The sequence below is a fragment of the Elephantulus edwardii genome, unplaced genomic scaffold (genome assembly GCF_000299155.1).
Source record: "Elephantulus edwardii isolate Elephantulus edwardi_28Jun2011 unplaced genomic scaffold, EleEdw1.0 scaffold00032, whole genome shotgun sequence".
Taxonomy (NCBI): domain Eukaryota; kingdom Metazoa; phylum Chordata; class Mammalia; order Macroscelidea; family Macroscelididae; genus Elephantulus; species Elephantulus edwardii.
The window spans coordinates 21,099,406-21,126,023 of NW_006399782.1; the positions used below are offsets into that span (position 1 = coordinate 21,099,406).

A 26,618-nucleotide genomic window follows, 5' to 3' on the forward strand; every position below is an offset into this window, starting at 1 on the left:
GTCCTGATTTGAGCCTGCACTTAGAAGAAAATTGTTTTTAGGAAAGAGTCACAAAAATCTGTCCATTTGGAGACTGTTTGAAAGAAGACGGGGAAGAGGTTTTATTTTAAGCCGTTAAAAATTTTGGATGCTCTCCTTGCATTCAAGAGATTTTATTTTCTTTTTCTTTTATTTTATTTTACTTTCAAATGTCATTCTTACCATAGATTAATTTAAAAGCCTAATTTCTTTAAGGTAAAATATTCAGTTCCTATTTAGAACTAACAGATTTGGGGCATTTAAAAATAGTGTCCTTGACTTGTTAGTCTCTTTAACTTCAGAAACATCCCACCAGTGTGTGGTGTTCTAAGCTTTCACAAGTGCCTGAATTTTTATAGCACCTTTTTATTTGTCCTGTGTTTAGCAAAGTTATTCTTAGTCAGGCCTGAATGCCCCTCTCCTCTCAGTCAGTATGATTCTTCCCAATTTACAGATGAGAAAACTGAGAAAATTGACACCCAGGTAGATGGAGTGACTTGTTCGTGCTTAACTCATTTGAGCCCTGAGAGATGTTTTTGAGTTCGCTCATTTGTGAGCGTCTAAATTCTCTGTCCCAGGGCCAGAGTGAGCATGCCTGATCCGGAGCAAGCATCATAAGTAAAACAACTCCTGTTGTTGACCAGGCTAAGTTGTTGTGTACAGTAGAGTTGGGGCTGACGCATAGCTGACCCGCTGGTGGGTTTTCAGAGGCAGTTCATAGCACGGGAGGAGATTGTCCATGCTTCTTCCACGACCAGCTTAGAGAAACACAGTCAAGAAAAGCATCCACTCAGCAAGAAACTAAACTCTCTATAGGGGTTGAAGAAGGTGGTGTGTGTGTGTGTGGGGGGGGGTGACCCTGGGTGGTTAAATGCTTGGCTAACTAACCAAAGCTTGGCAATGCAAACTCACTCAGGGCACCTCGGAAGAAAAGCCTGACCATCTGCTTCTGTAAGATCACAGCCTTGGGAACCAGACGGAGTGCAGTCCTACTCTGCCACACATGGGGTCGCCAGGAGTCAGAATGGACTAGATAGCGAGTGGATGAGGCACACAGCGTGTTTGCATGTGAAAGATGCTGGCCTTGTTGAGGCGCAAAGATGACAGGGCTGGCCCAGCACATTCTCAAGCTGGCCGTTTAACCTGCTGAGCCGCTTCCACTCTGGCGGAAGATCTCAGTGATAGGTGAAACAGCAAAGAATACAGTTGAGAAATGCTTTCATTTGGGAGATGATGAGGATAATATTGCTGCTGAAATGCGTGCCGCTTTGCAGTGCACCCGCTAGCGCAATTTCCTCCTAGCAGTATTCCTCCATTACCTCCTCGCTTGTCACCTTTTCACCGTCCCTAAAAATCTAATGGTAAACAAGTGCGGGTAATGATGATGGAAGACATTAAGGCAGGTTTTGGAATGCAAAGGGTACAAAAAAATAAACCATAAACCCTAGGTGTTTTTGACAGAGCAGTTACCTACTATTCTGGCAGAGGCTGGGCTGAGCAAAGCTCTGCTTCTAACAGGTTTAAACAAAATGGGTGGAGCCGAGGAAACTCTCCATCTGAAAATGTTTCTTGACAGCGATTGGGCCATAGCATATTGCGGTCATAGCAATGCAATATGAAACACCAGAACTTGTGCTTGCACCTTTCTTCCATTTTTTCCCCCCGTAAGGCTCCTGTTGATGGGACAAATGGGTCTCATCCCCCCAGTGATCCTCGTCACTCTCGTTTCTTAGGTACACCTGTTCTGGTGTCTTCCTTTAGCTGGTAGCGAACATCCTTGGTTCCTCACCTCCCCATGTTTTGCACCAGCCTCATCAGACTGTATCGCGGGTTTTTTTGTGTGTCTCTGCCAAGATGCTCTTACGCATTAACAGTTTTTATTTATTTTTAATTTAACCTTTACACATCACCAAACTGTTGTGTGGGTGGGTTTAACTTTAGCTCTGTAGGTAGTATGACTCTGCGGGGCTGAGCAGCCCAGGAGACTGGTGGGCCCTTCCTGTCCTGGTCCTTGCCAACCAGCTTCCCTGGCCTGCCCCACCTCCACGCAGCCCTTCACTTCACCCGTCCAAGGCTCCGTGATTAAAATTTTTAGTGCACTTGGCTCATGTTGAACTTTTAAGCAATTTTTAAGAGAACAAAACAAAGAGGATTTTTATGGCAAACTCCATTAATGCCACATTAAGCCTGACATTTTAATTACCCCAAAGTCAGGAAATGCAAAGTTCAGGTTCCCACAGCAACAGAAAACTGTCCCCTCGAGTGACTGCATCACAGCAGATTCTTTCATTCCCTGATTACACAACACCGGGCATGGGGACATTGTTTTTATCCACGTATGTGGAAAGGAGCACAGCTTTTATCCTTTGTTTTTCCCCCCTGTAACTACAGTTGAGGATATGGGTCTTTAGCTTCCCTCCGCAAACCATCTATATGTATTATCCTGGAACGGAAGACTATTACAGCTCTACATGTGCACACGGACAGAATTAAAGTTGCTGTGGGAACATTAACTCCGATTTCCGGACTTCCGTGCCAGTCACATTTAAACCATAATGTTGTAATTTTTGGCATGTAATAAATGTGCATTTCATGTACACAGACAGAAAGAAGCATAAAATGTATTTTAAAGAGCAATTAATTACTAACTTTGTGATTAAAAAACATTTGGTGCGTGTTCCTTCCCATTTAGCATCAGCTGCTGGTCTTAGCCAGGCCTAATAGATGACATACTGTGTCTCATCCTGTATCTCAGATGTACTTACTGTATGTTCCTGTTCTTCTAGATAATTAATTCCCTTAGTAAAGCTGGGGGGGGGGAACAAAATGGAAGGAATATGCAAGCATGTAAATAGGGTAAAGGATATTGTGAAGGAAGTGATTCATTCCTGCAAATAAACCTTTTAGTCCCCGATGAAGAGCCAGAAAATCTGCTAAGTGGGTGTAGACAAAGGTTTCTGGCCACCTTAGTGCATCTGGTCCCAGGCGATAAGAACAACTTGAAAGCAGATTTTCCCATGATTTCCAGGCATGCCCACTGGAGGAGTTGTTTCACTCTGTAATAACTTTTTTTCAGACTTAAGGCTTTAGAACTATTCCGTTTCTATGCATTTTTTTTAAAAGAAAAAAGTTGTAGGGAATCAGATAAGCTGTGAACTTTCTCAAAGAATACCTAACGGAGAAAAAGCATTGGCTGGCTGTTTTGTTTTTCCTCTCTCTTAGGTTGGGGTATTAATGATCTCTTTGTGTTGGAATAAGAAGTATTTGAAAGTAACTGAATGGGATTTGTGAGTAAAAGAGATTGCTAGCACACCTACCTGTATGGTATAGTGTTTAAAAGGTGCGCATGGTTGAGTGTATCTTTGAAACGGAGTTGGATAATGTATTTACTGGATGGTTGTGTGATTAAAACTCAGGTAAAACTTTAGGAGGATGCTTATGAAGAATTTCAACCTCTGTCATTGCAACTTGCTCACTCTCCTATTCTGTGTTACTTTCTGTTCAATTTGATTTACGTACAGTATTTAACCTTTAGGAAAGATACTCTCATTTTACAGGGCTCTGCTTTGCTTTTACTTGGGCTGTCTGGATGTGTGAATGTATGTCTATATGAGTGAAAACTGCTCAAGCAAGTTTGAAGGTCTCTGGCAAGTCTGACTGCGTGCTCAGAAAGTTTCCAGTCGGAAAGCTGATTCAGTGTAAAATCTTCCAAAAACTTCCCGAGGCACCTGTTCACATGAAAAGATTGGATTTCTGTTGGAGGTGCTCAGAAGGCAGTGTTTATAACTGAAGATCTCTGTTTACGGTGCCAAAAAATGAAAAACATTTTGGCCCAAAAAAAGCTCCATAAATGTTCAAAATGTATAATCAAACAAAAGCTTCATTTGGATTCAAATGCATGTATCTCAGCAGATGTGTCTAAACTAACTGGAATCCCACAGGAACAGCTGAACTGGATTTTTGGTATGTCTTGATAACTGAAAGAGTTATTCTTAGACTTTGGAAGGACAAAAATGGTCCATCTGTGAAGATTCGTAATAGAGACATGGCAAAAAACAGCATCCTCTGAAAGAGTTTATTTATGGAATTTAGGACAAGTTGGACAATCCTGAAAACATTTTGGGGTCATACTAATTTGCAGAAGAAATAAAGCCAAAATCAGATGGAATAAGCAACCACAGAGAGTTATTGTCCTATGGCTTGCTTTTAATTTTATAATAGATTCCATACCAATTAGGCAGTAAATAGAGCATCTTTGATATAACTGAATGCTCTCGTTGCCTTAAAGTGTCCTAAATTGCTCTTTGCATTGTTTCACATTAATATATATGAGCATATATGTTTATGTGAGTGTGTGTATGTGTGTGTATTTGCCCTTCCATTGCTAACAATTACAACTGTTTTTCTACTAGGTCATTAACCAAGTAAACCTCTTACCTAGTAGGTGTGGATTCATTTCTTGAAAGCTAGTCTTTCTCTTTATAAAATGTCAGCTTTCTGCCTCTGAGTTAATTGATAGACAATCTCTTTGGAATTGCTTTTATTACCTTTGATACCTTCTTATTTAGAGAGTTTTCAGCCCAGAGCCTAATCTAGCATTTACATATTAGAAGGCTAGTTAACTTTTTTTTTTTGGTTTGCTCTAATTTCCTAACATTTCCATTTACTCTATCTGGGGAAACATTTCTTTTTAAAATCACATTTCTTGAAGTTTCATATCTTAAATCACCTCGGTTTAGAAAAACCTATCCTTTTCATAGAATACTAATTTAATTAGCTGTTTTCTATGGTTATTTAATGTTGGGATTTCTAGTAGTCACACTTAACTCCTTATTAAGCCGTTCATTCACTTAGTCATTCAACAAACACTGAATCACCACTTCTGTGCCACGTCCTTAGCTAGGCCCCCCAAAATGAATATATGAACAAGATACTAATCCTTCACTTAAAGAAATCACACTATGTCTATAAGCAGTCTACTAAATACTGAAGCTGTCAACCTGTAAGGTAAATACAAAGGCATAATAAAGTGTTCAACAATACAGAAAATGGCTGTCGCTGGGTGGTACAAATGGTTAAGCACTCAACTATAAGCCTAAAAGTTGACAGTTTGAATCCACCCAGACCTGCTGGTGGTCTACTTCAGCCAAGTCACAACCTTGAAGACCCTGTGCATGGAAGGTGGCCATGGGTCAGAATTAAGAGCAACTAACAACAGTAATAAACTTAAACACTACCCATCTCATGAGGCAGGACCTGGAGCAGTGGGAAAGGCATCCAGGGAAAATTCATATTTCACTAATGCTGCCTGTTATAGTTTGGCTGGGCCAGACTGCCTTCTAGTCCCATCTAAGAGATATACTGCCTTCCAAATAATAAAGCAAGACACTTATTTTTATTTTATTTAAATAACATTATTGTTATTTGATGGATAAAAATGCCCTTCCTTTTGTGAAGTCAGTAGAAATAGGAAAGAAACAAGAACGAATCCTGTTTTAAGGCGTTCTGGTAGCCGAGAGGTGAGAAGCTGCACTGTCATCCCAAAAGCGTTCAGTTCAAATCCACCAGCTGCTCTGCTGGAGAAAGATGAACAGTCACCTCCTGCCTCTGAAAACCTGCTAGAGGGTCAGCTATGACCCTTGCTGCTTCTGACTCGATGGTACACAATAGCAACAAGAAGGCATTACTTAAGGAGCGCTGGTGGCATGGTGGTCAGGAGTTGCACTGTCAACCCTAAGATATGCTATTCAAATCCACCAACTACAACACGGGATGAGAAATCTTCCATAACGATTTTGTAAATTATTACCTAACTTGGGAGGGACTGGAGAGCATTATGCTGAGTGAACTAACTCAGTCCCATAAGGATAAATAGTGTGTAAAACCATTATTGTAGAATGAGTATAAGGATCCAGGAGGGAGAGGCTAGAAGCAGAGGAAGTTGACGTGCAGGGAGAGGGGGGGGAATTAATCATAAGGTTGTACAATTTGATGGTGGGGTGTGAGGGAAATTGAAAGAACTTCTTTGAATTTGTATTCAAATTTTGTAGATAAACTAGTAGAAAAAATATAAATAAAAACCCTCTGAAGAGTCAGCTAGTTAGTTCTGATTCAGTGGTCTATAACAACAATAGTAATGATTTCTTTATCAGCATACCTTTATCTTATTTAAAGGGTTAATTCCTAGAGCCACAGAGTCACAAATAGGCGTAATATGAAAACTCTGTCATTGACTAGCAACTCTTTAGGCTCTAACAATCTGTCCTCTTAGGAATTCCCTCAGGGTTTCTTGGCAAATGGAATCTCATTGCCTTTTGCTTTGGGATGCACCATGCCAGATTGCTCTCCCAAATACTACATGAATGTGCTTAGGATTGTGCACATGTAATTGTTAATAGTAACTTCTGGCCTTCAGAACTGTTCTATTGTGCACCCTTCTTGGGTAGCACATACAGTTTAGTGCTCTGCTGCTAGCTGAAAGATTGGAAGTTCTAGTCCACTCAGAGCCACCTTGGAAGAAAATCTTGGTGATGTACTTCATTCAAACTTGTATGGGTGACAGTTTGACTCAGACCAGTCCCTTCCACTACCCTGAATCCATCACTGTGAGAAAATAGGATACAGTGTGCATAGAATCACTGTGAGTCAGGTGAACCCTTACTATTAAAGATTCGCTTATTTTGCCATTTTATCTCTTACTCAAACCAAACTAAAACTGTGGTTGTCAAGTCGATTCCAACTCATGGTGACCCTTCTTAAGGTTTTCAAAGTTATAAATCTCTACAAGAGGAGACTGTTTACTTTTCTCCCACTGAATATTGGTAGATTTGAACCAATAACCTTTGGGTTACGAGCTCAGTATATTACACGCTATACTACCAGGGCTCCTTCATTTCTTCTCCTTTTTCTTTTTTGGCATTTTATTGTGATTTTAATGAAGGTTTACAGACAGTTGGGTTTTCATTCATTCATTAATGCACATTTTCCTCCCTTCCTTCATCACCAATTCACTTTATAATGCACTTCTTATTCCAGATTGTGAATTGTCTTACATATAATACCTAATCATACATTCCTTTCAGGCAGTCTTTTCCTTCATTTGTTTCAGTGCAGCATTAATTGTCTATCAACGCTTTTCCTGTCTCCCCTCCCAACTCCATCTATCCTGTTTTATTACAGCAGTCTTACACGATATTTGTCCTTTTGTGTCTGAGATATTTTACTCAGCATAATGTTCCAGACTCACCCGTGTTGTGTAGTGTTTTACAAGTTGGTTGTTTTCTTTCAATTCTGTGTAATATTCCATTGTGTAAATGTCTCACAGGTTTTCTATCTGTTCGTTTGGTGATGGGGAGTTGGACTGATTGCCTTTCTTCACTACTGTAAATAACACAGCAATAAGCATAGTACACATAGCTCCCTCATTTCTTGCTGAAGTATCTCTTTAAATCTTGTCTGCAGCTGCCGAGAGTTTCATATGTGTTTCATCTGCTTGTGGCTAATTTTATTGTACAAAATTAGTGCTCCTACAGGGTAGGGTGTTACACTGCCAATCCAAAGGCAGGCAGTTCAAATCCACCAGCTGTTCCACAAGACAAAGCTGGGCGATCTCCTTCAGCGTCATTTATAGTCTTTGAAAACCTGCTTGAGGGTCAGCTATGTGTTGGTCCCACATCTGACCATACTTCTCACATCTTCACTGAAAAAATAAGTACATGAAGAAAAAAGCTGTATATGCGTTATCGTCCTCGGAAATGGATCATTAGGATCAATTGAGAACATGCTTGAGGATTCTTGAATGTGAACTTTCCTTTGAGGAATTTTCAAGTCAGATCCTTCTACCAATCACCTCACAGTAGGTACCATAATGCAAACCTCTTATTACCTCATCAGCAGAATGAGTAGTTTCCACTTTCTGTTTTGCTTTTCTTCTGCCTCCACAGGCTTTGTTCCCTCTGAGGAATGTATCCCAGTTAGAACTTTTTTATCAGCTGTGAAAGATATTAAAGGTTACCTGCTCTAAACCCATTATTTTGCAAACACAGAAACTGCGGTCCAAAGAAGGCAAGTATCACACCCAAAGATTTCCCAATTCCGTGAGAGACAGAGCCCAAAACAGCCTGCTCCCCTCCTGCCATACTGCGCTGTCTGTTTCCGAGTTGGCCTCTGAGAAGACTGATGTTTTCTGAACAAAAGGGAACCAGGACTATTCATTTATCAATTTACTGAGTATTTTCAATGCAGAATACTGTACAATGTGCTGTACAAAATGCAGTTTTATGAACAGGGCCTTTATACTGAGAATCTCAGTCTCCTACAGATACATTAACAAATAGCTGTTCCACAGAAGGGTTAAAGATTGTGCTACCCACACCCCACCCCCTGCACTGTGTACATGATCCCACCAGAACATTTACTCATTAACGTGGTAAATTGTTTTAGTTTCCTAATACTACTATAATGCAGATACCTCAAGAGGGTGGCTTTGAAGAAGAATTCCCCCCCCCCCTCAGTTCAGGAGGCCACAAGTCTGATTTCAGGCCATCAGCGGGAAGAGAAGGCTCTGTCTGCTATAGGAGAAGATCCTTGCTTTGGTCACCTTCTATAGCCCCATCGTTCCTTCGTGGTCCTCATGTGGCACCTGCCTTCCCCTCATCTGTGTGTGTTCTTTCTGTGGTGAATCTGTACTTTTCATAACCCAGAAGTTATTAGCTTTAGGACACATCCTACAGGGATAGAACCCATTAGCATAACAAAGAAATTCCTTTTCTCCACTGGAATTATATCCACAGACAAAGGAGTTAAGGATTCCAATACATATTTGGGGAGTTACAATTAAATCCATAAAATAAACATGTACAGATGTATCTGGTACTACTCTGAATTCTCAAAGGTCCTCAGTGGTAGAGAAACAGACCCTACAATCAGGAATCTTAGAACTTAGACCTGTAATCAAATAATAATTTCTCATACAGAATTTAGAAAGTTTGCTTACTGAAACTGAGGTGGACCAGAAGCACTTGCTGCAGAAGGTCAAGGACTGTAGTTTTCAATATGGATTGACATTCAACATCAAGAAGACAAAGATTCTCACCACTGAGCCAATTGGCAGCATCAAGATAGGTGGAGAAGAGATTGCGGTTACAGTTATAGCTTGCTTGGCTCCACAGTCAACACTCTCAGCACCAGCAGTCAGGAAATCAAAAGACAAATTGCATTAGGGAACTCTGTTGTCAGGGACTTTTCCAGAGTCCTGAGAAGCAACGATGCAAGTCTAGAGACTAAGGTGTGCCATGGTGTATCCATGGTCTTTGCAATTACTTGCTATGTATCAGAGAGCTGGATAATGACTAAGGATGACAGAAGAAGAATTGATGCCTTTGAGTTGTCGTGCCGGATAAGAGTCTTGAACATACCATGGACCACCAAGAAAACAAATAGGTCTGTCTTGGAGAGAGTAAAACCAAAGTTCCCCTTGGAAGCTAGAATTTTGAAGCTCTGTCTTACATACTTTACACATGATCCGCCAGTCCTTGAAGAGGGGCATCATGTTTGGAAAGGTTGAGGGACAGTGCAGGAGACCCCGGATGAGATAGATTGATTCAGTGACTAGAGAAATGAGGGTAGATGTGTTGGAGTCAGTGACACTGGCTCAGGACAGGGCAGGTTTCAGAGCTATTGTACATAGGGTTGCTATGAGTTGCAAGTGACTCAGCATAACAACAAAAACATAAAGTCCGTTGTAGTTCACTAGAACATCCATTCGTGTTTCTCAGAAAAGAATGTCATCCTTTTGAAGATGACTAGGATTTCCTACAAGATGGAGCGTTGTGGGTAAAATATAAACTGTGGTGTAGAGTTAGGAGGAGGTTTTAAGTAGGAGCATCATGGTCAGGACTTTGCTTTGGAGGGTCCAGAAGAGCAGCAGGCATTTGAGGATGCCTGGTGGGTGACTGGAGGGATCAGAGAGCCCCAGGAAGCTTTCCCAGGAGTCCCGACTATAGGTCATCTAAGAAAGGTTGTAGGCAGTGGGAATAGAGAACTAGACTCAACAGGTTTTAGGAACCAGATTGAACTGCTTCTGACCCTGGCTGAATGTGAGGTAAGAGAGAGATATCTAAGATATTAAAAAGAGGGAGAAAAGGTAATGTTTCAAGAAATAGACTGTTGTTGTGTGTACCGACGAGTTGGGACCAACCCGTAGCTGACCCTCCAGCAGGTTTTCAGAGGCAGTTAATCACACAGAAGCTTGGGAGGAGATTGTACTTCCTTCTCCCACAAAGCAGCTGGTGGATTTAAACTGCATGTCTTCAGGATTGCCATGCAGCTTCTAACGACTAGGCCATATAACGCCTTAGAAATTAGAGTTCAGTTTCAATTTGTGGGTTGTTTTTATTTTTTTTTAATGTTTTTAATTGTAATTTGGCTGGAAGTTTACAATGCAAGATGTTTTTCTATTCAACAATTCATATACTTTATTTTGTGATATTTATTGCAGTTCCGAATGTACAGCATTTTTCAAATTTCTTCTGCATTCACTGCTAGTAGTCTTCTTTCTTATCCTTGCTTTGTTGTTGTTATGTGCTGTCAAGTCAACTGTGATTCATAGTGACCCTATGCACAGTAGCTCTGAACCCTGCTCTATACTGAGCCAATTTCACTGTCTCTGACACAACTACCCTCACTATCCTTGTTACTGTGTCAGTCCATCTCATCCAGGGTCTTCATCTCCTGCAATGTCCCTCAACCCTTCCAAGCATGAAATCCTTCTCCAAAGACTGGGCCGTCCTGACTGTTGTTGTTGTTGTTGTTGTTGTTGTTGTTGTTGTTGTTGTTATGTGCTGCCGAGTCGCTTGTGACTCACAGCGATCCTATGTACAACAGCCCTAAACTCTGTTCTGTCCTATGCCAATCGCACTGGCTCTGACACTCCCATCCCGATTAACCCAGTCACTGAACCAATCCACCTCATAGAGAACCTTCCCCTCCTGCGCTGTCCCTCCACCCTACTAAGCATGATGTCCTTCTCCAAGGACTGGTCTCTCCTCAAAACATGTCCAAAGTATGTTAGACAGAGCCTCAGAATCCTTGCCTCCAAGGAGTTGCCTGGTTTAACCCTTTCCAGGATGAATCTGTTTGGTTTTTCTAGCAGTCCATGGTCCCCTCAATACTCCTCTCCAGCACCACAGCTCAAAGGCATCAATTCTCCTTCTATCCTCCTTAGTCATTGTCCAATTCTCTGATGCATAACAAGTGATTGCAAAGACCATGGCCTGAATCAGATGCACCTTAGTCTCCAGAGTGACACCATTGCTCTTCAGTACTTTGGAAAGGTCCCTAGCAGCAGACTTTCCCATCACAATACATCTTTTAATTTCCTGGCTGCTGGTGCCAAGAGTGTTGAATGTGGAGCCAAGCAGACTAAAGCTGTGAACAATCTCAATCTCTTCACCATCCATCCTGATGTTGCCAATTGGTCCAGTGGTGAGAATCTTTGTCTTCTTGACATTGAGCCTCAGTCTACATTGGAGGCTGCAGTCCTTGACCCTCTGCAGTAAGTGCTTCAGGTCCTCCTCAGTTTCAGCAATGAGGATTGTGTTTCAAAATATGTGAGATGTGAGACACAGTCTCAAAATCCTTGCCTCTAAGGAGAAGCTTGGTTTCACCCTTTCCAGACAGACCTGTTAGTTCCCATGGTAGTCTATAGTATATGCTTAGTACTCTTCTTCAACATCACAATTCAAAGGCACCAATTCTTCTTCTGTCATCTTTAGTCATTGTCCAGCTCTCTGATACATAGCAATTAATTGCAAAGGCCATGGCCTAAATCAGATTCCCCTTGGTCTCTATACTAACATCCTTGCTCTTCAGTACTCTGGAAAGGTCCTTGACAGCAGATTTTCCTAATGCAGTTTTCCTTTTGATTTCCTGACTGCTTGTGCCAAGAATGTTGATTGTGGAAAATCCTTGCTTTATCTCTGGGAAAATGCTGCCCTTTGAATTTTATAAGGAGTGCCTACTTCCTTGCCATTATTACTAACATTATAGAATTATCTACACTAAAGTTTGAGTCACAAGGTTTAGTTCCCAGCCTAGAGATGATGTCTTTGTTAATATGATTCTAGTCAGCCACTAGGGACAAGGAAGTTATCCTGATTTCAGAGAACCTAGCACAGAATCTGCATCTCCAAGACTGGCAACATACACAAATTACAAACTCTGGTATCAGAAGAAGTCAGGAATCATGTTGAACTACACTATCCACTATCAAAGTAACATCCCTTCATCAAGATGGATTCATCAATCTTTAACACTTTCCTACTGAGAATGTTAAAATCTAAGTGCGCTTGATTTTAGGGAATCCTACAGCTGTCATAGAGGTTTCACAGTGTCACTTCTGCTCTGTCATACAAGTCACTGAGGAACTGGGCCTTTTCTCCTCAAAGGATTCCATCTTCAACTAGCCCACCAACACCAGGAGAGAGAGACAGAGCTGTAGTTCAGTTTTAGATAATGTTGACTGATATACCAGGAGTTCTGGTAACGTTGTGTAAAATATACTCAGCTGCCAACCAAAAGGATGGTGGTTTGAATGCATCAGCTGTCCCAAGAGAGCAAATGAGCCAGTAGGCTTCTGTATAAATTGACAGCCTTTGAAACCCTGGGAGGCAGCTCAACTTTGCCCTTCCATGCCCATGTGGGTCAGAATCTATTTGATGGCAGTGTGTTTCTTCCGGGTTTGGAGTGACTTACCAAGGTTAGAGCTAAGGAAATAATTTTAAGGAATTAACAGTAGGAAAATTGCCTTTTACCATGTCCAAGATGTCAAAACAAGGATGTGGCAGGTCCGCCATTGCAAAGTTCCGGATTTCCCTGGGCCTTCTGGTTGAAGCATTGATCAACTGTACTGACCACATGGGAGCCAAGAATCTGTGTAATGTCTCTGTGAGGGGAATGAAGGGATGGCTGAGCTCGCTTGCCACTGCTGGTGTGCATGACATGACGATGGCCATGGTCAAGAAAGGGAACCAGAGCTCTGAAAGAAGGCACATCCAGCGTGACCATACAATAATTAAATCATGCTGTAAAAGATATTTCTTTATTTTGAAGATACAGCAGGAGTCGCAGTAAACAATAAAGGCAAGATAGAAGATTCTGCCATCACTGGACCAATCGCAAAAAAGTGTGTGGACTTTTGGCCTAGAATTGCATCCTGTGTTAGCCACATCACATGAATCTCCAGTGTATTGGTAAAAAATAAAAAGTGCACCTAATCAAAACTATTATTTGCTAGGAAGATTGAAATTGGGGCTAGCAGACATTTGTTGTTGTTATGTGCCAACGAGTCGTCTGCGACTCAGAGCGACCCTGTGTACAAAACCCCTAAACCCTGCTCTATCCTGTGCCAATCTCATTGTCTCTGGCACACCTACCCTCATTACCCCAATCACTGAATCAGTCCATCTCATCGAGGGTCTTTCTCTCCTGCACCGTCCCTCCAACCTCCCAAGCATGACGTCTTTCTCCAAGGACTGGTCCCTTCTTGCAACATGTCCAAAGTATGTCAGATGAAGCTTCAGAATCCTTGCCTCCAAGGAGCAGCCTGGTTTCACACTCTCTAGGATGAACCTGTTTGTTCTCCTAGAAATCCGTGGTACATTCAACACTCTTCTGCAGCACTACAGCTCAAAGGCATCAATTCTATCATCCCTAGTCATTATCCAGTTTTCTGATGCATAGCAAGTCAAGTAATTGCAAAGACTATGTTTAAAAAATCTTTGCATTTTAGCATTTACTTAAACTAAAAAGGCCACACCAAAAGCCATAGATGTGGAAGTACATTTTTATATAATTACATTATAATTACTTTCTTTACTAAAACAAAACAAAAAAAAGGGAAAATAAAACCTTGAGGAATATTTGCACTGAAATAAAAAGAGGAAGTGGGGGATAGTCCAAGTTGTAGGAGAGAAAACCAGGATAGCACAGAGAGGTCAACAAGAAGGCAAAGACTGGCAGCTAGACTATTGCCAGCTCTCTAGGGAGAGAAGACTGGAGAAAGGCCACTCTGAATTTTGAGATCAGTTGCCTCCTGATGCAAGAGAGCAGTCAGACGCATCACAAGAAGAAGGTGAATGTATTTTATGAGGCAAAGCCTCACACCCTGTATCATCACATTTATAGACTGAGGGATCAAGCACAGGATGAAGGAAAACACGACACTTAAATAAGCAAGAAGAGAGTAAGATGTCCCACCTTACAGGGCCATTTACATGCATGCAAAAAGAATTTTGAAATCACTTCCTAAGCCTAATAAGCCAGATGACAATGCAGTGACTCAACTCATGGCCATCAAGTGAGAACCAACTCACTGCTGATCGTCAAGTGGGTTTTCAGACACCATCAATCTCTCAGTAGGACATTGCCCACCTCTCTCCTGCTGAGTGACTGGTGAATTCAGATCAGCAAAGAAGCACGGACTTCGAGTTAGCGGCATAGCTTTTCCTACTTTCATCAGAGCCAGTAATAGTATTAATGTTCTATCTCCTTTCTTCCAGCGTCACATTCTGTTCCTTCTAGATAATAAAAAGTAAAGTTTTTCCAAATTTTTTACACACCTTCTGATGGCTTTACAAATGTTTGTTTACCCTCAGTGCTCCTGAAGTATAAGGCATAGGACAAGGATCATGTGCTTTAAAGTTTTACATTTTTTAAATTGTTAAATGAGTAAACCCAAAACCTAATTTTTATCAAATACTGCGTTCTCTGAACTTCTTCCATAATAACATTGCCAGTTCAAGTACTGGCAGCCCTTTGTGTTGCTTGCATGACCTCCTTCATTGTCACGACACATCTTCATTATTGGTGGAGTTTCTTTAAAATCTGTTTACTTAGAACACATTGCTATTTTTGATGGCTAAAGGCATTCCAGAGGCCACTGTCACCTGGGCACACGGTGTCTATAATTTCTTCTACTTCAAGATAGTGAGCTGGCCCCAACTTCATCAAATGTTACTTTGATCTGCTATTAAATTATCTGGAAAACTAAATGAAAACATTCTTTCAGTCCTGTTAGATATTATTAAGCAATGCCATGGAAGAATTGTGAACATGAATCTTTATAATTACACGAGACAGAATTCATACTTGATGTCAAAATGGACCTTGAGGAGTTTCTCTTTTCCTCATTAACATCAAGAAAGAGTATCCTCTTCCCCACTCATCTTGGGTCGTCTTAGTGAGGCTCATGCTGCCAGTTTTAGATCAGGATCTCAAACAGTGTTAAGCAAGGGAAGATAGAATTTCTTAGGAAACTTCATATGGCACGTGGAGCAGCACATGAAGAATTTCAAGAAGTGGTAAAGAAACTATCTTTGTCATTCATTTCTTTGCCTCTTTTTTCCTTTCATTTCTTTCACTCTCTATCTTCACTTACTGTCTTATTGTCTCTTCTCAAGTGTGTATTTGGGTATAAAGACGGTGATGGAATGAAGGTGGATATGAATTTCCACTTTTGCGTCTCGTTCCATACCTCCCAGGAAAGACACATGTGACTCCTGAACTTGAAATCCTTCCGTTAACCCAAGGGAAGAGGAAATATGTTCTTTGTTGTTCATCTCTGTATACAGGCCTAGATTTTTTTCCCCTTTTTGTCAAATATTGAAAGAACTCCAAGGAGTTGGTAAGAGAACTCAGTGCTGTTGGTAATTGCCGTGTCAGTCAGCATAGTGGTAACACTACGCTGAACAGAAGGGACCATTGTGATCCATAAGGTTTTCATGGGTGGTTTTTAGAAGTCGGTCCACAGGCATATCTTCCCCCAGTTTCAATGAATTCTGAACATAAAGGTCCCAGGAGAGGGACTTGCTCCTGGGACTTCTTAGTTAGCCTAATTCTTCTGAGTTAGCAAACTGAAAGAGGACTCTGAGAGGGCCCAGTTTTTTTAGGCAGTGATACAGTGATATAGGCAGAAGGATGGCATCACACATACTTTACAGCAGGGAATTTCGATCTGAAGGTTTTGGACCCTACTGGTTCTGTGCCTGGTCCTCATAATAAGTCAGTTCTGCACACTAATATGTACATCTATGCCATTCAACAGATTGAGATTAAAGAAAGAAAAGACATCATCTAATTTGGCCTTTAAGAGTAAACTAACAAGCAAAGAGAAGCCCAACGTGAAAATTAAAATGTCAGATGTCTTGAGAAGCTCTTTGCACCCTTGCATCCAGCGGGCCATTTCTTAAACATATTGATGCTGGACTAAGATTTGGGTCATGTATTGTTCAGAACAGGGTTTCTCACCCCCAGGATCTAATCATTTGCTCTCTTCAATGTGAACTTCAGCCTATAACTGCATATTATCTATCAGCCTTTGCTTGACCTATGTTTCCATTTCCTCATTCATATGCATAATATGAATTAAAAGTAGTATCTATCCCATGAGATTATTTTAAAGATTAGGTGCAGCACTATAAGTGAAGTCTTTTAAACAGCATAAGATAAACAGCCATCAATTAATTTTAGCGTTAACTATCATTTTAGGAGCCACTTTGAAGACTAAGGTGGGCCTGATCCAGGCCATGGTCTTTCCATCACTTGCTCTGCATCTGAGAGCTGGACAATGAATAAGGATGACAAAAGGAGGGGGGAAATCAATGCCTTTGAGTTGTAGTGTTGGAGAATACAACTGAATATCTCATGGCTGTCAAAAGAACCGATATATTTTGGAGAGGGTGTAGTCAAAAGTGCTCCCTAGAGGCAAGAATGGCAGAGCTTCATCTCACATACTTTGGACATGTTGCTAGAAAAGAGTATTCCTTGGAGAGGGACATCATGCTAGGAAGAATGGAAGGTCAGCAAAAGAGAGGGAGATCCTCAATAAGATGATTGGCACAGTGACTGCAGCAGTTTACTTAAGTGTAGCAGAGAGGATGAGTGTGGTCCAGGATAGGACAGGGTTCAGGTCTGTTGTCGCACTTGACCCGAGAGCACACAACAACAATCACTTGAGGAACACTGAAGAAGAACTAATAAATCAACTATATCATGGGCGGACAGAAGAATGAGCAAATCCATTTTAAAAGAGATTCAGTCAGGATGCTTCTTGGAAGTGAGGAGGTGAGACTTCCTCTCAGGTGCTTTGGACATGATATCAGGAGAGGCCTCTCTCAGAAGGACTGTCATGGCTGATAAAGTCAGCAAACCCCCCCCCCAAAAAAAAAAAAACAAAAAACAACGCTCAGTGAGATGAACTGACACAGTCGCTGCACAAATGAGCTCAAATGTAGTAACAATTGTGAGGATGATGCCGAACTGGACCATGTGGTGGTTGTAGCACATTTCCTAAAACTTCCTCCAGAAAATGAGGCTAACAGCCTCTAGGTCTGTAGGAGGAGACTAAGGAGAGAACAGTAACCCTCTTCACATCAGGAAAATAGATCCTCTTCTTGTCCTTTCTTGGATCCAGGCCTGCATAGACTGCGAAGCCTCTCTATTTGCTTTGCCTTCTTTTATCCCCTTATTTGCCCCCTCCCCCAATATAGATGATGACTAGGCATCTATCTCATAATCTACCAGACACACTATCTTATATCGTTCTTACAAAGTGCTCCATGTTATAAATAAGCAAACTAAGGCTTAGAAAAGTAAGAATCTTTCCCTTCTTGGCATAGGGGAGGTTTATATTCTAAATCATATTTTCCTTTCTTAAGTGAATTTTAACCAAAAGGAGGCTTTCAAACTCTAAGAAGGGACAGTGTGTGCTCAGCATACACTGTAGTCTTGCATGTGCCCTAGCATGACACTTTCTGTCTCTTCATTGGAACCGCTATGGGCCATAATGTCTGAAGAATCAACACAACAGATCATGAAACTGGGCAAACCATCGTGCTTCCACAACAGATAACCTTCCAAAGAGGATTTCCTTCTTCTTATTGTTGTTATGTGTTGTCAAGTCTACTGACTCATAGTGATTGTATGCATCGTAGCTTTGAACTGTGCTCTATTCTAAGCCAATCTCACTTTTCCTGACACACTTACTCTCATAACCCCAGTTATTGTGTCAGTCCATCTCATCTGGGGTTTTCTTCTCCTGCACTGTCATTCAACCCTTCTAAGCATGATATCCTTCTCCAAAGACTGGCCCCTCCTGACTACATGGCCAAAGTTTGTGAGATGGAGTCCCAAGACCTTTGCCTCTAAGGAGCAGCTTGGTTTCACTCTCTTCAGGACAGACCTGTCAGTTCTCTTGGAAGTCCATGGCATGTTCAGTACTCTTTTCCAGCACCATAACTCAAGAACATCAATTCTTCTGTCATTGTTGGTCATTGTCCAGCTCTCTGATGCATAGCAAGAAATTGCAAAGACCGTGGCCTGTATTAGGCTCACCTTAATCTCTAGACTGACATCTTTGCTCTTCATCATTCTGGAGAGGTCCCTGACAGCAGATTTTCCCGATGCAGTTCATCTTTTGGTTTCATGACTGCTAGTGCCAAGAATGTTGATTGTAGAACTAAGCAAGCTGAAAATGTTAACAATCTTAGTCTCCTCTCCATCTATCATGATACTGCCAATTACCTTTCATCTTTTTGAAAAACCATTTGCCTGATGTCTGCAGACTATTTTGAAGTAATTAAAACTCAAGATAGAGTTAGAGGAGTAAATGTGTTTCATTACTAAGGAGCATTATCTTAAACACCTTCCTTCCCAATCTATCTTCCATTCTGAACAAGTTTACAGTAGTTGAAATGAAGCAACATAATCTTAAGAAATTTAACATGACTTGTTGACTCATTGCAACAAATGAGTCTTCACTGTCTCATGATACCCATATAGTTCTTTTAATTCGTGGAAATGGTTTTGAGCATTTGCTTCCTTTAACTCCTACCTAGTTTTATTGCTGAGTATAGAATTTTGGAGATACATGGGTATGGAACTTTATCCTCAAGTTTCTCTGTAATGATAGCAGATCAAATGCTAAACAAGATTGTATAAAGTCTGTATAAATTCCAAGTCAGACCTTCAATATAGTAACTGACTGAATCATGATTTCTGTATCTCATACACAGTATTTCTTGAATCACATGTTGATGACTAATCAGCAAGATCCAAAGACACAAATTAGATGGTACAATATTTACAGTGAAAAGATATTATGTAGCTTGAAAAGTAACAATCCTCATGGTGACAGTCCCCACCCCCACCCCCAAGATGATAGCAGTTGCAATCTGAGCTCTCAACATTGTAGCTGAAAAACAGATGAACATAACAATAGAAAGAGTCTTAAGACAGAACTTCTTGGTTAAAGGAGTCTGGAGCTTCACGAAATCTGACTTAAGAAATATTAGGTAAGAAGAATATTACCTGTTTCTCAAATAACATTTTAGCAGTTAAATTACTAAATGCTTATTCTGTCCAAGAGGGAGAAATCAGTTGAGGAGAGAAATCTTTTCTGTCTTGTTCACTGCTGGATCCCCTGCTTCCAGCAGAGTGCTTACTCATATTAGACGTCAATGATGGATGAATGGACAGACGGACAGAAGGACAGATGGATGGATGGATGGATTTGGGGTGGGAGAGTAGATGTAGATGGATGGGTGGGTGGATGGATGGATGGATGGATGGATGGATTGGATGGACAGACTTGAGAGATTTGAGCAAAAGTAAGGTCATTATGCATCTGTGACTGTTTCACCATTTGTAAAAGCATAAGTGCTGATTTGTTACCTGATTTTTAAATTTATTATCATTATTATTATTATTATTATTATTAGGCAGCCCTGCAAAAAAAGTGTATCACAGATACCCTTTATGCTGAGAAAACAGAATAGCTTTCTGCTGAATGTAAACTGCTACATATTTTGATTCTTGTAGCAATATGGCAGGGTTAAGGTCAATTTTGTAGCATAATCTGGTGCCTGGTTTTGATAGATATCCTGGAAATAGATACTTATTTTCAAGATGCTCAAACAGATGATTAGGCAAAAGCTCTCAGAAACCTTGAAACAACAAAAAGGAAAGGTTTTCCCACCACCACCTCCCAGTCACTGTAACATCCTGCATCCTTTCTCTGCAGCCCCACAGCCTCCTCCTCACTTCTCCCTTGTCCTGGGTCTAATCTCCATCTAGGGAATACAGCATGTGGCCGCCAGTCTAGCGGAGGAGACAGTTCTTGGGAAATCCACCACCCACACAGGGCTCCCAAGCTCCTCTCACGGGAATGGCATGATGTGATCAGCAGCTTGCAATGCTGGCCCAGTGAAACAAGAGCTTGGCATCGCATCTCAGTGCCCTCCTGCTGCAAGGGCCCTCCAGAGAGTTGCTTCACGCCCACCCTCCCTCAATGGGCTGGACAGTAGAAAAGATGTGTAGGAAAACAAACTCCTGGCTGAGTGAATAGAGGATTAAATGAATGAGAGATGAGTTCACTCCTCCAGAAGTTTCAGCCATCCCACTTGAATAGAAAGCTAACTTTAAAGCCACTCTGTTCTCAGTGGCACGATTCTGTATATACTCAGCTTTGGAATATGGTTGCCATCTGCTGCCAGTGCATAAAACTAAGGAAGTGTTGGGGTGGGTAGGAGGAGGCCAGGAGGAAAGAAAAGAGACACTTAAAACGAGCTAATGATCTCCTTTGTGCTGGAGTCTAGGTTTCAGAACATCAGTCCCGTACTTCAAGAACAAAACACCAGTGTGTCTTAGCCCACACTAGGCGCCGGCACATCAGATAAGGTCTGCACTGTGCGGTGTTCAGCCACCAAGCCTCAAGAAGTTCTGAGCATGAAATTAAAGAAGCAAACTGAGGAAAGCGAAAGAGCAGACTTAGGGGGGAAATACCATCAGGAGGGCTCTGCAGATAGGTGTCTTCAGGGTTATAGAAGTTCAAAACTGAATCGACTAATTAAAGAGTTGAGAAATGTGATAAATCCCAGAGATTTAAGAATCTTTAGAAGAAGCCAGACACTTCTCCATGTTCCCCAGAGCACATTGTGATCCTTTAGTGGCTTCTCAGGGTGAAAGTGACCTGGCTATTGTGTATTGTTGCAGAGTTAAACAGTTGATTAAGAGTTGCAGACTGCTGCGCCAGGGGCCTGGGAGGAGAGGGGCCTTTTGTAAAGGAAACGGCTGCCAGGCAAAGCCAATATGACTCTGAAGCATACTAAAAAGCAACCCATCATTCCCAGGACTTCCCACTTTCCTGGTTATTATCTGTACAGCTAGAGTATTAGTGCTGGCACAGAATCATATTGATATTATATCATACAGATGTCAAGTAATATACTGAAATCATATACCAAAAGATAATAAGCAGAGGAGGGACATTGGTGGTATTGTCATATGACCCTCCAAAGGGCTTTCAGAGGCTGTACGTCATATGGAAGGAAGTTGCCCATCTTTCTTCTGCAGAGCAGCTGGGAGGATCGAACCACATCCCTCTGGGTTGGCAACGCAGCCCCTTGCCACCTTGCTCCTTGGTCACTAGAGCTCCCTGAGTAGGGACATTGTTATTGCTGTTATTAAGTGCCGTCGAGTCACAGGCAACTCATAGCGACCCTATGAAGGAGAGTCCTCGACGCTTGGGTGCCTTTGATCCTCTCTCCAGGTTCATAGAGTTTCTGGAGGCAAGCTATTATGGAAGTGGATGCCACTCCGAGGAGGGACATTAGTGGTGGAGAAATAAAAAAATTCCATTAAAGGTAACTGCCTTCATGGACAAGGTCAGCTGGATGACCAAGTCCAGCATTTGAAGGCATGTGCTATTACGTATGTAATACTTCGCTACCTCAAATTTAAAATTTCTGTAAGGTAAGGGAGATATACATACATGTGTAAATGTGGCAGCATTGACAACCCTGCAGAAACAGAAAAGCACACTGACCAGCAGAAAACAGGGTAACGAGCACCATAAAGCTCTGAATTGTCAGCCCCTCACCTCCTTGCCAAGCCCCTGGGAGCTGTGTCTCTCAGTGCCTGGAAGGGGGCAAATCTGTAAAAAAATTTTTGGCCGCCTGAGTTCTAGTCTTGACTCTTTTCGTCTTCAGTGACCAATCACACACTGTGATAAGGCCACAGACTATTAATAATACCTTAAACCTATCCTTTATAGAGTTCTTCCTCCTAGGAACTCTAAGTGTCTCTATATGTTACTTTCTTTGTCTCTGCAACATCTCTGCGAGGCACCAGCATTTTATTGATGGGATGGCAGGGTTCACAAAGGAGTAACTTAATTCTTTGTCTTTAAATATGAAATGATTGATAACCACTATGCTGACCCAGATTATTATACTTTTTCACATTTTTCCATTGTCATTTTTCCACATTATTTTGGGTTACCCAGTCAAAGGACATATTTTATCTTTCTCATTATTATTTTTAATTGGTTTTCAGACAAGTTGAGATAAAAACAGAATCTAACAAATATCCCATGGAGATATTTGGTGTTCTCTTTTCTTTCAAGAATAAATTAAGACCTTCTCTTCTCCTCTCTGCTGGCTCTCTCTCGGCAGATAGTCAAAATCCCATGCCAATTTTCAAATGAATAAGGGCTCATTCTAATAGCTTGATCACAGTCTCTCCTATTGAGGAAACAGCCTTTCAATTTCATGTCTGGCCGCTGTAGAATCTCCTTATGGTTCTAAACTTTCTCAGTTTGACCTGAAGGTTCTTAAATAGTACTAGTATCTTACCTGGTTGTTAGTTCAGAAAATAGTTTCTATCCAGCATTTAAAGGGCCAAGGAGACAACTAATGTCTTTTTATTCTCTCTAATGACCTACACTAAACATTGCATATTTACTTTGTAAATGAGGACACCCAGTGGCCACCAAGAGAAAAATATACTAAGCAATCCCTAATGCTGTTAACACAAATATACCTGTTAACTGAAATTTATTATAAGTATACTTGTAACACCTGTTTTCAAACGCACTTTGACTTCCCTAAGTTAGGCAACCATGGTGAGAGCTGAGCCGGAAGATTTTCTGTCACTGTGTTGATTGATCATGGACTCTCACTTGGGTTCAAGGTGTGGGTCATTTCCACTGAGTTCTTAGAGGAGGACCCAATGAGCTATCTCTCGGGGGGGGGGGGGCGCGGGAACTGTACTGAGGAAGTGAAGATAATAGAATGGCATATGGTATGTCATGGTGGGGGGGGAAATGGGCACAATTTGTGGGGAATCAGTGAACATATTTTTAAAAATCCATTGTGCTTGGCCTTAAATCCAAGTCTAAAATGGAACCATGGCTGTTCCCCTGATTTGAAAGTGTAAGGTAACAAAAATAAGGAGGACTGTATTACACAGTACTTCAGGGATTGGAAAGACCTACCACATCTGCAGATACATTTCAGAAAAACGATGAGGATCCCACTCTGTGGATACTACTTATAGTCAGCTTGTGAAGTGAGTGGCGAGTTGGCCACACTCATCAGGTAAACGAAAAATCTCATTGCCGTGGGATGTGAACCAACTCATAGCTGACCCTCCAGCAGGTCTCCAAGGTTCTAAATCATTCTTCCAAGGGACTGCAGGTGGATTTGAACCCTGTGAACTAGGCCACTTGGAGCTCCCCAACTAGTCAAATACTCAACCTAATTCTCATAACCGACCCTCTAGCAAATTTTCAAGAAGCTGTAACTGCACATCTGGGGACACTTCTCATCTTTCTCCTCTAGAGACAATGGTGGATTCAAACCACCCACCACAGACGCTACTTGGGGTTAGTAGTGCAACTCCCTACCAACTCCCTCACCCAGCTCCCCAATTAGTCAGATAGGATCTGTTGAATGTAAAGAAATGTCCTCGTCAGCATGAATCACAGAATTTAGCACTGTAATGGGCCTGTGACTCCAATTGGAGCTGTGTGAGCTAAGACCTCAACAATTGACACCATCCCCACTGATGATGTTGTGTACAGTTGAGTTGGACCTGATCCATGTAGCTGACCCTCCAGTGGGAACTTGATTATTTTTCTCCCAAGTCATTCCACCTCACTCTACCCCAAAGAATCTCTTCACCCACAGGAAGAGCTCAGCTAGTTTCCCTTAGTGAACCTAGATTCCTCCAAAGGCCTTTAGTGCTTAACTTCTGCTACCAGATCCTGGACAATGCCTCCCTGGGATGAGGAAGCTGACAACTGGTTGCCTTTTGAACTGATGGTGAAGATGGAAGAAAAATGACCGTATTATTTTGTAAGTTTTCTAGTTCAGTGGAAACAATCCAGAAATTAATCTATCAGTGAATTGTCTAAACAACTAGTGGAAATTAAGGGGGGAAAAGAGAAATTCAGAATGGATTCTAGTCGTCAAAGAAGGTTTCACAAAGAGGAAAGAGCCATAATTAGGGTTCTTGAAACACTCCCTAAGATTTGGTATCTAGAAAAAGCCCAATAATTTCTTAACCTAGAGCAAGTTCAGCAAAAGAAGATAATTAAGAATGAATGCAACCTGTGCAAAGGATGGCAAAATGATCAACCTCATGAATTCTCACAGAGAGTTTGTTTAGGGGAATAAAAGAGAAAATAAGACCAAATCAAACCAAGTCAGTGGTGAGATTAGATAATTATCATTAGAATGGTAGTTATCACTGTCACGTAATCTTATGGTTTACAAACTCTGGTTCTTTAAGTCTATTTTATAGTATGTAAAGAAGAAACAAAAAATGGAACACCTTCCTCCTTAGAATATTTTCAAAGTATATCTCATACTTCATGTATCCCTTCTTTGAGTTCTTTCAGTTAACAGGTATCTAGGCTCTTCTTCATCTCAGCATGAACCAGAAAGGAACTTACATCCCATGTGCCTGATTCTATATGATAGATCATCCGGGGAGGACAGATGAGATGTGGTTTCAGTCATACTCTGTAGATGGCCCTCAAGCAATCACGTTTGTGTTAGCTTTCAGAAAAGTAGTCACAGAGTAAAGGATATACACCTCTCCCCCTTTTCTTTCATCTTTCCAGATGTTGAGATGGTAATCCTTTCTTCTCAAATAGAACAGTCTTCCTTGCTCAAGGTCACACACCAGCGGCTCTGGTGGCCCATAGGAAGTTGTGCCACCAGCAAAAATCCAGATGGTTCGAATCCACCAGCTGCTCCTCAAGAGAAAGATGAGCAGTCTCCTCCTGTGTGATTTACAGCCTCTGAAAACCCATTGGAAGGTCACTTCCGAGTCGGTTCTAACTCAATGGCAATGAGTTTTGAGCATCCGGGCCAACAAACGGAGCTGTGCATGAAAACCGGTTGTCAGATTGGAGGCAGTGTTTGTCTGGGGAGACTCAAGCAAAAAGAATATTTGAACATGATCTGAAAAACCTGCTTCAAAAGCAGTTTTAGAACAGCACAACAGAGGACTAAAGGATGTTCTGTGAATAGGAAGCTCTGTGATTATTTTAGCCAGAACCATTTTTTTTTCCAAATGACACTGTGGGGTTCTGTTTTTCTCACTTATTGAAGTCCAGATAAAAGTTTTCCAAAGTCAAAAACTTAATTTCTTACTGAACTGTCTTTCATCATCAGTTGATATTTTCTAAAGCAACACCATTCCCAGGAGTTACATTGGATCTTAGACTGCATTGAAGTTCAAAATTTGTTTTTCCTTTCAAATAAGTATATGATGATCTAGAGATAAAAAGAAGACTAGATTACTAAGTAAAAAGATGCTGGTTTTATATAGTGACTTTTAAATCTTATCATTTATTTTCAAGCAAAATAAAACTATAAAAAATAGTTGTACATTTGAACATATACATTATTCTGTAATGCCTTACCCAAAACCAAGTTCAAAAAGCCTAACTTTGTGAATTTAAATAGATCCTTTTGTTCCATTTTGTATCCCACCCACGGATGCAGCATCTCTGTTTTTGTGTTCCCCAGATTTAGTGAACAAAGGAAAAGGTTACAATAGGGCAGCAGCTAAATTTGTAAGAAAAGAGCTTTTTTTGGGGGGGGCGGCGGATGGAGAGAAAAACCTCATAAAAAGGTATCTCAAAAGGTTTACCATATAAGAGGATTTAAAGGCATCAACCTCAGATTTCATTGACTTTTCTCGTTAGTTCAAGCAAGTCCTCCCTCCCTAAGAAGAGCCATTTCATTTAAACTGTGGGATGAGGGCATAAGTATCTTTCAGAATGTTGTCTGGAATTACAGCTTATCCACTGCTTTTGTTCACAGAGTTAAAACTCTGCTTTCACACGCTGTATTATGAGAGAGTTAAGAAGATGTTTGAACTCTTCTGTGTTTTTATTTCACATGGATCAGATAATCAAAGCTCAGAAATGTGTCACGCTTGTAGTTTAATAATCACCAAAATGGGAGTCCTAACTTAACATCTACAGTTAATACCTTTAGTTGGTATTCAATTGTTGTTGTTGTTGTTATGTGCCGTAGAGTCGCTTGCGACTCATAGTGACCCTATGTACAACAGCCCTAAACTCTGCTCTGTCCTGTGCCAATCGCAATTGTTCAGTTATACCCTTACTTCATAACTTAAGGGATTTACATTACTCTTTTAAAAATACTCAATGTTGTTGTTGTTGTTGTCATGTGCCGTCGAGTTGCCTGCGACTCATAGCGACCCTATGTACAACAGCCCTAAACTCC

General features: G+C 41.2%; 1 protein-coding gene and 1 pseudogene across 3 annotated transcripts in view; both read left to right on the forward strand.

Annotated features, from left to right (window-relative positions):
• The window catches only part of ZBTB20 (zinc finger and BTB domain containing 20), a 390,835-nt gene that overhangs the window by 339,357 nt on the left and 24,860 nt on the right, over positions 1-26,618 (forward strand). The gene's annotated exons all lie outside the window — the stretch shown is intronic.
• LOC102853142 lies at positions 12,841-13,253 on the forward strand (annotated as a pseudogene).